At 43.9% G+C, this 13971-nt stretch overlaps 1 long non-coding RNA gene across 2 annotated transcripts in view; it reads right to left on the minus strand.

Moving 5' to 3' along the window:
• Positions 1-4276, minus strand: part of LOC111097062 — a 52826-nt gene extending 48550 nt beyond the window's left edge. For both annotated transcript variants that reach the window (XR_005363351.1, XR_005363350.1), the window contains exons 1-3: positions 3799-4276; positions 3458-3584; positions 2973-3053 (exon numbers count right to left, since the gene is read on the minus strand). This is a non-coding gene — a long non-coding RNA (uncharacterized LOC111097062). The remainder of the gene's footprint in view (positions 1-2972; positions 3054-3457; positions 3585-3798) is intronic.
• Positions 4277-13971: the final 9695 nt, after the last annotated feature.

The raw sequence follows: 13971 nt of genomic DNA on the forward strand, positions 1-13971 counted from the left end.
ATACAGAGTACCTAGAAAGCTTTTTATAGGATTGAGTTTTGTGGTAATAGTTGTACCATTACCTAGATAGTAGATGAGCTAAACATACTGCATATGTGTTCCTCCTTTGCTTATAGTTTGGATATGGGCTTGGGTCTCCAAACCAAAGCATTTTCTCCATGGCTTTCCTTATAGGTACACAAGAGGTTTTCCAGATATTAATTAGAACCAGTGAAATTTCTTTTTATTTTTAAAGATTTTGATTTTTAGAGAGTGAGTGAGAGTGAGCAGGGGAAGGAGCAGAGAGAAAGAGAGAGACAAGCAGACTACATGCTGAGCACAGAGCCCAATGCAGGGCTTCATTTCCCACGACCCTGAGATCATGACCTGAGCCGAAATCAAAGAGAGATGATTAACCAACTGAGCCACCCAGGTGCCCCTCTAATTGAAATTTCTAATTTCAAATTTCTAATTTGACCACTTTTGATCTACAAAAATGGCAGTTTTTATGTGGTTCAATTTCATAGCTTCTGAAGTCAGTTGAAGTCAGTTGTTCCTGAATGATCAGATTGCAATTCAGTACTTTTCTCGTTATTTCAATTGAATCCTGTCTCCTGGGACGCCTGGGTGGCTCAGTGGTTGAGTGTCTGCCTTTGGCTCAGCACTTGATCCTGGAGTCCCGGGGAGTCCCGCCTTGGGCTCCCTACATGAAGTCTGCTGCTCCCTCTGCCTGTGTCTCTACCTCTCTCTGTGTGTCTCATGAATAAATAAATAAAATCTTGAAGAAAAAAAAAAAAGACTCTGTCTCCTTAGAATTGACTCTTAGAACTGGGTGACTTTTTTTTTTAACGTTTTTTTTTCTTTTTAAGATTTTATTTATTCATTCATGAGAGACCCAGAGAGAGAGGCAGAGACATAAGCCAAGGGAGAAGCAGGCTCCATGCAGGGAGCCACACCCTGGGCCAAAGGCAGGCGCTAAGCCCCTGAGCCACCTAGGGATCCTCGAACTGGGTGACCGGTTTAAAGAAAAAACATACATATATAAAGCTTGCATATATAAAGTTTGATATAGACAAAAACCAACTTTATGATTCCTACTTTGAAATTAAATCTAAAGATGTTTTTATTTTAAATTATTTTTTTGTCATTTCAGCTTTACATAGAGCCCCCCCGCCCCCCCGCCCTCCGATGCTCTAATATTAAATAAACTTGCTTGGACATGATCTGAGAAATGTTATTCTAGCAGTTGACTCGGAAAGAAAATAATACTGAATTAAATGTTAATGCTGGATTATAGCATAAAGATAGATAGGAAAACGATTTTCAGGTTTTCCTTTGGATTACATAAAATTGAGGTAATTGGAGAGTTCCTTTCAAACAGTAAAGGTGTTGAGATTTATGGATCCACCTCAGTCTGAGACATCACTGAAATCTCTGAAAATTATTCTTTTAAGTGTAGTTTTAAAAGAAGAGGTGAATGAGGGCTCTAAGTGACAGTCAAACTCTGACTTAGATTGTAGCAATTCTGTGTACTTCCTAAAGATCCTTTTTGTATTATATTTTGCTATTGTGTTTGTTTTGCTATCAACTGACTAAAATTGTTTGGTATTGAAAAAGGGTTTGCTAGAAGAGTTTGTGACTATTCTGGGTCAAATGGGTTATATGTGTACCTCACATTAGCATACTGAAATCATCCCAAGGATTGTCTCTTAAATTTTCAGTTTAATAATCTTCAGTGTGTATTCGATTCTATTTGATGAAGAAAACAAAGATTCACTATGTATCATTATAACAGCAGGGTCATTCTCAAGTTATTTTAGCCATTGATCTTTTCACTGCTTGATAACAAAGTTTTTTTTTTCTTAACTAAAGGTCTCCAGAACATTCCTAACAAAACAACTATAGTGACTTGATGTAGAAAAGCACATGGGAAGTGACTTTTTAACCTGTCATTAAGCAAATAAAAGTCTTCATGTAGCTGGCGTAAATTCAACTTTTATAACTGTCCACTTTTCTTGATGTGTTTTGACAGACTTTGCTGCAATGATCCTTAATAAGATGAAAAGACCGAAGTCTTAGCATTTACTAAGGGCAGCAAAACTGCTAATGTGCCTGGATCTCAGAAAGGAAGCCTGCTTGGTGTCCTTCTTCCTTAGTATTTACTTTTATGTCTAAAATCAGAATGCTTGCCTTGTGTTTTTTTTTCCTTTGGTTTTGTTTTAAATATGTTAAGTTGCTAGACTATGTTCGCTTTAGGACTTCATGTAAATTTGTTTTTTTTAGAAAAGTCTGAGGGTGTTGAATTCTGCATCCTCACATATCCTAAGGGTTTGCATTATGCTCTGTCCTGATTTCTACAATATATGTAGGTTGGACTGTTTGATGACAATATGGTTATAAGGGTGTTATATATGCATATATAAATGCCCTTGTTCAAGGTCAACTCAGAGCATGTCACTAGTGTTACTGGTTCAACTTGACCTTCAGAGAGGTTGGCTGCTTCACAACCAGATGGATTTGGCATCTGACAGAACTACAGTGTCAGTAAAAGCTTCATCTCAGGAGGGCTCCAAGAAGGAAACTTCCTGGAGGGCAAGTCTCCATGATTTGAGATGATGCAGTAGCAGTTTTTGAAGATCATGTAGTTGGTTCTCTAAATCTGTTGGAACTGTTTTGATATTTTAGTTTCTTGGGCTGAAAAGCAAACTTTTTTGGTCAAAAATCAGGTATAAAAATTTGAATGCTTTATGTGAGAATCATTGTACTTTTTAATCTTAGAATCTATGATTTTCTTAGACTTTAACTTGGAGTCATTTAATGAAATTGGCAGTATTCTTTTTGGCAAGAGAGGAAGAGGAAGAGGGAGTGTGGAGGCAGGGAAGAAAAGGGCAAGAAGAAGGGGTTCTAAAGTGTTTTCAGGTTTTCTTAAGATAATTCTACTTTTCTGAGACTAAAAACAATGAATCAACCTAGGCTCCACAGATGACCCTTACTTTTTTATAGCTGTCAGGATCAGGCATCACTGGTTGGCAGAAGAGTCTCTGTCCTCCCTCTAGTGTGTCCTCTCAGAAGCCCTGGATGAGGGGAGGGAGGGGAGGACCCAGCGTCAGCCATCAACTTGTAGGTGTGATTAGGAAAACAATAAAAATGAAGTTTAAAATAAGGATTGCAGGTTTCCCTTCCATTAATTGGTCCCCTGGCTTCTCTGAAATGGTGGTTCTCAACTTGCCTGCAAGATAGAATGACCTAGAAAACTAAAAAGTCTGTCATCAGTCAAGGTGCACTTGGAAGGTTACATACACCCACACCCACACACACCATCACATCCGCAGTGAGCACCTGCATTCTCCCTTGCCCAGCAGATCCTGTGTTGGAATTCCTGAGCTGGCTCCCGTTTCCCTCAGTGATAGCCCACGTCCTTAACAGTGGCCCCCAAACCCCCCTCTATGAAGTGCTCCCCGAGACCTCTCAGACTCACCTCCCTTGCTTTGCTTCAGCCACTCTGGTCCCCAGAATCCTAAAGTCTAAATGGGAACTTGCTTTCCTGTTCCCTCTACTTGGATGGTTTCATTGGCCCAAGCAAGTCACATCTAACTTCAGGAGACCTGAAAGGAACAAATCAGAGTATTTGTGAGTAAGCCCAGTAAGTGCGATGGATGCACGGTATCCATTCGGCTAAATAAGCCTGTGCATGTGTATGTGCCTGCAGGAAATGAGACTGGTGTATACGCTCCCGGGGACGCGGTCTTCCTCGAACTGTTCACTTGGAGACGCGCAGGCCGCAGGGAGCTGCGAGACCAATCGGGACGACCTCCTGACCTCCTGTTGTAAGTGCTCGTGATTCCTGGAGGTCGGCGTTCCTGCATCTTTGGGGGTGAAGCGGCGCACCTGGCCTTAAGGGTGAGGCTAGGTTTGCACGGACAGAGCTGAACAGGATGTTTTCCAAGTAAAGGAACCCCCGGAGCCGAGCAGTGCAAAGTCAGGCAGCCGGGGCGGTGAGAAGGCGGGTGAGCAGGGGCGGCTCCCGGGAGCGGCTTTCAGAGCTTTCCGCGGGGTCTGTGGCCCCAAGACGCCGCTGCTGCCTTCGGACAGACGCGCTTTGCGCTCCCGCCCCCGCGGTTCAGCGACGCGCGCGCCCTCCGCCTGCGCTGCCCCAAACCGAAGTCCCTCAGCCCCTGTGGCCGGCGGCCCGCTCAGAAAGTCCATCTGTTATGTCCTCCACCCGGGGAGCGTTCTGGAGCCTCTGGAAGAGATGCGGGCTGTAGAAGAGCCTCGGCAGTGACGCGCAGAGCGGGGACGCCTGAAGCCGGCCCCAGCCCCCCCCAGGCCTGCAGGCGCCCGGGCGCGGTCTCACCCGACGGTGCGCTCGAGGCAGGCGCGGGCGCAGGGGGCCGACCCGACCGCAGGGCCTGCCGCTCCCGCTGGCCCGTGGGCTCGGCTGCGGGCTGCTGCCTCCGCCACCCGCATCCAGAACCGAGGGTCGCCACGAGCAGGGAAGCCCTGGGTGGTTTGTCACTTCTCAAGGGCCAACAATGGACAACATATGTCATCATTTAAAAAACGCTCTATAAAACAGCTTCCAATTTATCAGCAACTTATTTCTAACGTGACTACCCTAAGATGTACAGTTTCCTGTGCATGTTTTTAAGCTGCTTTGACAGCTATTGCCCAAGTCCATCCTCTGTGACTATGACAATGTGACTATGACAATGACAAACATTGCAAGAGGCTTTTTTTTTTTTTTTTTTTTTAATCAGAAAGCTGCCCTCCTCCCACTATGCACTTCCTTCCATTCTAAAACAGCAACCTGTACCAGTAGCGGCTAAGACAGGCAGTGAAACAATCATATGCTTTTCTTCTTAGTAAATGTGATTTTTTTTTAAAAGATTTTATTTATTCATGAGAGACACAGAGAGAGGGAGAGGCAGAGACACAGGCAGAGGGAGAAACAGGCTCCTCATGGGGAGCCCGATGGAGGACTTGATCCCAGGACCCCGGGATCACTTTGGAGGAGAGATGCTCTGAATAGAAGTGGTGCACAAAAAACAAAAGCAAAACCCAACAGTGTGGGTCCTGAATGCTTTGCTGGCTGTTTCATGGTCCTGCGGCCCTGGCTGTCCTGCCCCCGGTTGCTGGGTACAGTTAGTAACCAGTGTTAAATAAAGAAGCCAGGCCCTCCTAACCCTGAAATATGCCAAAGCTGTCCCTGTCAGAGGCCGTGGCTGCCATCCTCACCCGCAGCTGGGGTTTCTGCCTCTGGGACGCAGCAGGCAGTTCACGCCCACCGTGCACTGGGGGCCAGCAGACACTTGGGCCCTCGGTCTTATCTTCTGCAGATAATGTACATCTTAGGGTAGTCAGGCGCTCCTGGGAGGAGCACCAAAGTGCACTTGAGGTTTGCCACAGAGCCTGTGTTTTAAATGAGACTCACTTAAACCTCGAGTTCAATGACAATCTTGCCAATCCTTTTCTTGTGATTCAGGGAAGAGACAAATCAAATAGAAATTCTAGTGTAAATGAATTATGGTATAAACAGGAATATTAATAATTGAAATGTACTAGACTTACCTCCAACCATGTTTTACAACAACCTGTAAAAAAAAAAAATCCTCAAGCCTGGGATAAAACAGTATTTTTTTCGAGTATCTTTGATCGTTAGCCACCCAAATTAACTTCTCAGGGAAGATCTCACCAGCCTTATTATCTTGATAATTTCTTTATGACAACATGTACATAACAAAATTACCACTGTCAGCTTACATTTCAGTGGCATTAGGTACATTCACAGTGTTGTTTACCCACCATCCACCTTCAGAGCACTTGCATCACCCCAAACAGAACCCCTGTATCCATTAAGCAATAACTCCCCATTTTCCCTCCCCTCAGCCCTTAGCAACCTCTATTCTACTTTCTTATCTCTAGAAATTCCCCTAGCCTAGATATTTTATATACGTGAAATCCCACACTATTTGTCTGTGTCTGGCTTATTTCACTTAGCACCATGTCTTCATGTTTCATCTATGTTCTAATATGTGCCAGAATTTCATTCCTTTTTATGGCAATGCGCACACCGCAGTTTGTTTGCCCATTTGCCCACTGATTGACAGGTTTGTTTGTTTTTAACCTTTTGGCCCTTGTGAGTACTGCTGCCATGAGTATAGATGTACAAGTTTGAGCTCCCGCTTTCAGCTCTTTCAGGTATACATCTAGAAGTAGAATTGCTGGGTCATATTGTAACTCGGTGTCCAACTTACTTAGGAGCTGCTGTTTTCCACAGCAGCTGCACCATGTTACATTCCCACCAGCAATGTTTTTTTTTTTTTTTTTTTTTAAAGATTTTATTTATTCATGAGAGACACAGAGATCCCACCAGCCATGATTGGGGGCTCCGCTCTCCACATCCTCACCAATGCTTTTCTGTTTGACTAATAGTGGTCCTAATGGATATGCACTGGTGTGGATTTGCATTTCCCTGATGACTAGTGATGTTGAGCATCTTCTTATGTGCTTACTGGCTACCTGTGTATCTTTTTTGGAGAAATGCCTAGTTTAACCTTGGCCCATTGTTTAACTGCGTCGTTCAGGCTTTTTGGTGTGTTGAGTTATAGGAATTCTTTATATATTCTGGATATTAATTTCTTATCAGATAGATGATTTGCAAATATCTCCTTCCATTCTGTGAGCTGTCTTTCTACTATGTTGATAGTGTCTTTTGATGCACAGAAGTTTTTAATCTTGTTGAGGCCTGATTTATTTTTTCTTCTGTGCTTTTGGTGTCATACTGAAGAAATCATTGCCTAACCCAAAGTCATGAAGATTTTCAACTGTGTTTTATTCTAAGGACTAGTTCTTAAATTTAGAACTAGCTAGTTCTTAAATTTAGGTCTTTGATCCATTTTTTGGCATAAAGTAAGGGTCCAACTTCATTCTTTTGCATATGGATATCCAGTTTTCCCAGCACCATTACTCAGCCATCAACAAGAATGAAATCTTGCTATTTGCAATGATATGGATGGAACTAGAGGGTACTACGCTAAGCAAAATAAGTCAGAGAAAGATAAATACCATATGATCTCACTCATATGTGGAATTTAAGGGAAAAAAACAGATAAACATAAGGGAAGTGAAGGAAAAAAGAAAATAAGATAAAAACAAAGAGGGAGGCAAACCATAAGTGATGAACTCTAGGAAACTGAGGGTCACTGGAGGGGAGGCGGATGGGGAGACAGGGTAACTGGGTGATGGGCATTAGGGGGGCACTTGATGGAATGAGCACTGGGTGTTATAGGCAAGTGATGACTCACTGAATTCTACCCCTAAATTAATAATACAGTGTATGTTAGGTAAATTGTATTTAAATAAGAATTTTTTAAAAATTAACTCTTTATGATGATGGATTTCTCTTCCTGTCTCACCTGTCATGAGGCACAGGCTGGAGAAAGCTTGCAAACTGCTTCTTCCCCTTGGCTGGTGAGGATCAACTCCTGATTCCTACACTAAAAACTGCACTTATGCTCCCCTTTTAAAATTCCCCGATTAGCAGAGACAAATGGATCTGTGGTTCTTGCTACTAGCAATTAGCCTTTAAAGGCCTCTCTTCTCCATGAGGTTAGTAGGGGGCTCTGAGACTTGTTGACAGTGTATGATAAACACCTACCACAGTGCCCATCACACAGTGAATGGATCAGTCTTTCCAGGCCATAGATCCTGACTCTAGGTAATTTAAACAAAAAGGGAACTTTATAACAAGGCTCTTAGCAGCTCACAGACTTACAAGAAGGCTAGAATATCAGGCTTGGAAATGGGTGGAAACCAAGGTAATTAGAGGAAAAATCTATCCTCTTCGCTTCATAGTAAGGCAGATGCCAAATTTCAGTGATGCACCAAGACCATACATAAGGCTGGATAAGAGAGCCCCTAAAGGAAATCAGCGCCCAGGATCGGGGGGTGAATACCAGGCAATAACTGATGGCAACTGTCTGCCATAAATCACCTTGCTGGTCTCCCAATATCTCCATCCACATCCTTTTCACTCATATGCTTCCCCAAATGCTCCCAACCTCACCTAATGCAATTTTCAAAAATGCATTAGCCCTTCCCCAGAGGGAGACCATACCAAGTGTCATCAGCTACTGCTCCAAGTCCCGGAAATCTCTGTGATGTCTGCTCTTTAGTTTTTGCCTTCAGTAGCTGAAGCACTAAATGGTGAACTTAACCAACAACTGGCAAGAGTGTTGGGGCAAATGATGGCAGGAAGATGGCAAATCATCTAAAACATTTAGATAAATTCACGCCACTATTTGTTGTAGCAGCAATGCTGTTTTCTGAACCATCTGAGAATGAGCTGGAAACACTGCTTCTTTCCCTCTGAATACTTGGGTGTGTTTCCTGAGAACAAGGATGTTTTCTTACAGAAGCACAGCCCAATTTCTCACCATCAGGTAATATCACATTCATGAGAGAGTTACCTAACCCACAGTCCATATTCCAATTTCATCACTTACATCAAAATATGTCTCTGGCGATTTTTGCCATGCCAGGGTTCAGCGCGGGATGGCGTAGGGCAAGCAGCTGTCTTGTTCCTTCTGTCTCCTCACTGCAGAACAGCTCCTCAGCCTGCCTTGGTCGTTAACGACTTTGCCACTTTTGAGGAATAGAAGCCAACTGAGATTATCCCTCAACTGGGGTTTTTCCAGTGTTTTCTCATTACTATTTCAGATGATGCAGTGTGGACAGCACCAGCGCAAAACCGATGCACCGCATTGGGAGGTGCCTATTATCTATTTGTCCCATTCTCGGTGATGTTATCTTTGATCAATGAAGGTGGTCCCTGCTGACTTTCTCCACTGTGAAGTCATTGTTTTTCCCTTTGTAATTAATGTGCAATTTGTGGGGAGATTATTTGAGGCTGTGTAAATAGACTTTCCTCATCTCTCACCCACCAGTTTTAGCATCAACTGATTTTATAACTCCAAACTCTCTACATTCTGAGGAATGGCTTTCCCTTTTCTTTCCAATTTTTCGCTTTTTAAAAATTAATACATGTACCCAGCATATTCTCACACCATCCTTGATTTCCTTATCCTGAGCTTCAACCCACTGTTGATCCCTGCTCCAGTCCTGAGCTTGGTCTTCGACTCACTGCCATCCAGTCCTGACTCCTGCTGCATCTCTGAGCTTCCCCCAAGTCTGGACCTTCCCACTCACCCTACCCTACGTTTGATCTTGAGTCTGGATAATGTGCCCTGGAGAGTAGACTGGACATTGATAATGTGCTGTTAAAAGCATTTACCTCAGAGAGCATATTATGTCAATCTTCACTTCCTTTTAAGTATTTTATTCCCTCTCTTACATCTTATAGTTTTCTACTATTTTCCGTCAATCCTGCATGTTTTAGACATACTTTCAATGCTAATCTTTGTCTCATTGGTTTTTCCAAAAGTCAAAACTAAGATTTTTCTTCTCAAAACATGAGTCCTGGTTTGACTATTTATGCCTTGTCCTCAAAGGTAGTTTTCAAAACTATACCAATGACTTTAAGAGAAAGATCAGGGGGGATCCCTGGGTGGCGCAGCAGTTTAGCACCTGCCTTTGGCCCAGGGCGCGATCCTGGAGACCCGGGATCGAATCCCACATCAGGCTCCCTGCATGGGGCCTGCTTCTCCCTCTGCCTGTGTCTCTGCCTCTCTCTCTCTGTGTGTGTGTGACTATCATGAATAAATAAATAAAATCTTTAAAAAAAAGAGAGAGAGAAAGATCAGGGATTAGGGAAAATAAAATGGGCTAACTGTTCAAATGTCTCATATGTTCATATCTAGAAATCCTTGTGTTGAAATGCTAATCTCTAATCTCATGGTATTTGGAGGTGAGTCTTGAGGGCAGAGCCCTCAGGAATAGGATTTGTGCCTTTATGAAAAGAGGCCAGACAGCTGGCTAGCTCTCTTTCTACCCACCGTGTGAAGATACAAGAAGTTGGCAGTTTGCAACCTGCAAGAGGGCCCTCACCAGAACTCAACCATTCTGGCACCTTGACTTGGGACTTCTGACCTCCAAAACTGTGAGCAATACATTTCTGTTCTTTATCAGCCACCCAGTCTGTGGTACTTTTGAACAGCAACCCCAACTAAGACAAGGAGCAAGAATAGCAAAAGTCAGATTAAGCCTGGAGTACGGCTTGAATATAGAATGCATCTCATATGGGCTTTGCTTGGTTTGGGGCTTTCTAGTAGCCTGTGCAAAAGGGGGTTTTATCACTACCTAGTCATCTCCATTCATCAAATAGAGGGTGATACTTTAAAAATTCTCTAAATTGAAGTCACATCAAGTTTGCTACTGAACATGTGGAATATTCAGACATTACCCAGTGCAGGGAGGTCTCGTACCTGCCTCATGCAGTCTCCTCACATGTGTGTGCTGCATGGAGCTCAGCTGGAGACGTGCAGGAGCCTCTGCTGCTGTCTAGAGCCCTTTCTTTTCAGCTTTCTCAGAGACTCTCTCCTGAAAACTCGTGCCTGAGCTTCTCTGACTCCAAACTCTGTCTGCCTAACATAGAGGGGTCACCAGGCTCCCCCTTGTTTGCCCTTGCTGTGATGTAGCCTCTCCCCCCTCCACCCGGCAATAAGTTGGCATTCACAGCCTCAAGTTTTCTGTTTCCCTTCTTGCAGGGACACCAGTGCCTTACTGCCTGATGGTCCAATGTCCTGAAAACCTGTGTTGCATATATTTTGTCCATGTCCTTAATTGTTTCATATGCAAGGATAAATCTGGTCCCCAATACTCCATCTTGACTAGAACCTGAAGTCCCTTGCTTCTTGACAACCCCACACTTTAAAGTCCTAGCCTGAATGCACTAACCTGCGAGCAGAACTCTCAGGAACCACCGTCTTCTAAGCAGCATTTGAATAAAAATATCCTAACAGAAACTCTGTGACATTCTATTTCCTCTAGCTGCATTCAGGTTGGACGTACTCAGATCCACAATGAGTTGAGAAAGGAGATTTTGTAGTATTACAAAATCATGTTACGTTACACAGACTTGCCAAATCACCACTGTTGTACACCTGAAACTAATGTAACATCGTGTCAACTGTTTAAAAACTCCGTTTAAAAAAAAAAGATAATGCAAAAGCAATAGATGCATTGTCTGTGGATAGGAAATTCACAAGAGAAATATGAACTTCCAGTGACCATGGGAATACACTGGTCTTGAAGCTAAAGCCAAGTCTCAGTTCCAAATCTCTTCTTTTCAATTCCACCGTGTGATGCTGGGGCTCCAATCCTTCCGACTACATTTGTCCTTTGCCAGCAGACATTTTTTTTTCCTTTTTAAGTTACTTCATACCAGTTATAGGAGATAGACTAAAAAGCTGGAATAAATTTCCTAAATAGAAAATGACTCGAAAAAAAAGAAAATGACTGGACTATGACTGATAAAACTACATCACCCATTAGGACAAGGACAACTCATGGCTGTTACTTAGGTGTTGTCATTTCTCAGATTGGCAAAAACTAAAAATAACAAGATCCAGTGCTGGTCAATGTGAGAGAACATACAAACTTCCACACTCTTGAAATGTAGATTAATATAGTCATGATTTTTGTGGACAATTGGCAATACATATTTGCAATGTGTATGTGTTTTGACTTCATGGCAAAAAAAAATCATGTTTTGTTATTAGCTGGTCACGTTATTAGCTGAATAATAAATAATACATAAATGGTCATTTATTATTTATTAATAAATAAGTGGTGGCACTTATTTTCTAGAATGTAGTAATTATTGTTGGTTATCGTGTCACATTTGTTGGTAATGCCCATCGTGTAAACATGTTTGCAGCTTACATGGATGTACATGGAAATATGCAGATTTACTTAGAATGCTCAACTCCTCATTATCTAGACAGGTAAACTATAATGAGGATAGAAAAGGACAGTGTACATTGGGAAAAATAAAATCACCTAGAAATTGACAAATAGCATCTACCAATTGGAAGTCATCTATTGTCTGGCACTACATGGAGAGAGTAGACATCAAACTAGATCCACCATATCCTGGGGATGCCCCTCCCTGGCCAACCAGAAACACAACAATCAGTTTGATTTCTCAACCCACAGCCCCTCTGGCGAATAAGGCAGTGACCCATAGTCTAGGTGCAGCAGCCTGTGTGGCCCAGATCCCATCTCAGTTAGTCATGGGAGACCATTGAATTGGGTGAGGAAGAGGAGAAAGAAGCAGGTGCAGGCAATAGACAGTGCTTGGCCTGGTCCTGAATTTCAAAACAATGGGCTCAGCTAAGAAACTGTTCGGCTGTTTTTTAATTTCAGTTTATATTCCCAAACTCTTTTATAGTATTTATACATTTGGATGGTGGTTGTAGAAGAGTAAACATGTTCCTAGTATAGCATTTAATTTTAGCTAGACAAAGCTTCAGGGTTACACCATTCAAGGATATACCAGCTCTAGCCTCTTACAAGTGGGCAGCCCTAGCTGTTCACTCCCAGGATTCCACAGTATGTGTGACTTGTTTCTTCTACTTTTGCTACCATCAACTGATGAACTCCATTGACCTTTAATCCAAATTCCCTAAGAGAGAGGATCTGATTGGCTGGCTAGTCAGCATCCATTCCCAAGAGTCCGGTTGGGCTGGTCCTCCCCTCCCCTCCCCATCTCTGGCTTGCCCCTTGTTGACCATAGCCTCAGGTGCCAACCTCTGACGTAAGGCAGCAAAGGCACAAGGGGTAAGGCAAGATCATCTGTGAGTATGGCAGGCCCTCAGTAGATGACGTCCAGTACATGGAAGTGGAGGATTTTACTTAACATTTCTAACAGCACATGCCAGCCCCCTGCACTGATCTCTGTGGGAGATAAAGACGTGAGAAGGACTTGATTCTTGTCCCTGAGAAACAGTGTTGGATGCTGCTCACATTTATGAATGAACAGGGGAGTGAAAGAATGCAGCATTCAGCTGATGCAAAATGTTGGCTCCCCCTGAGTTGAGCATGTAGGTCAATTGCTTAACTTGGATGCTCCCTAATGACAACTCAGTAAGTGAGAGCTGTTACTAGTGAGACAGCAGATAAAGCCCCATCCTGGACCTCCCAGGCGTGCGCGTGCGTCCACCCAGCTCTGCTAGACAAAAATCGGTTGGGGGGCAGGCACAACCAGTCTGTGGTGGTGCAGCTGCTTTTGCAAACGGGAGTGAGCAGCTGGGACAGAGCCCCCAGGAGCTGCCATGTCCCTGGGGGCTGCCACTATCATTCCAGAAAGCTCCTTATTCTTGCCTCAGGGCTACCCTGAGGTGGTGGCCAGGCGGGGGTGGGGGGTGGGGGGGTTGGTGAGCACCTGGCAGGGCTAATAGGAGTAGTCACCTGGCACTTGAAGCTCTGAGTACATACAGTTCTTTAGTCCCCACAGCCTACCCCTGGCTTGGAGCCGGTCAGCTGGCACCATCCTTTCATGGGCACAGCTCCCATGTCTGTCTTGGAGTTTGTGTATTCAGATAAATTTCTACCAGGTTTGTTGGGGCACCTTCAGCTTCCTCAAAGCCACAAACCACAGCAGTTGGCCGGAGGGTCCTCCTGAACAGCAAGCGACTGTGTTTCCCTGGGTGTCCCCTTGCCCCTACGGAGCCAGCCTTGTGATTCCCCCTGGGCAGGACGAAGGCTCATGTGGGGGCTCCCCCCACCACTTTGCAGGCATGGTGTGAGCTCTTGGTTTCAGATGTGTGCTTCCCAGGTCAATGAGCTGAGCTGAATGAATAGTAAGGAATATTTTATGCAGCACTGCAGTTACTGCTTGTAAAGTCCATTTGGGTCTTAAGTTCAAATTGGCCAATTACTCCTTTCACCACAAAAACATGACTTTTGAGAAGTCACCTTTGACATATATATAGGCAGGCTCTCAGCCTTTGGGAAGCACAGAGGCCGGCACTGTGATCTCCCCATTGACGGAACTGGGAGCAGGGGGAGGGGGACCAGCAGCCACCCAAAGTG

This window comes from Canis lupus, chromosome 8 (assembly GCF_011100685.1).
Source record: "Canis lupus familiaris isolate Mischka breed German Shepherd chromosome 8, alternate assembly UU_Cfam_GSD_1.0, whole genome shotgun sequence".
NCBI lineage: Eukaryota > Metazoa > Chordata > Mammalia > Carnivora > Canidae > Canis > Canis lupus.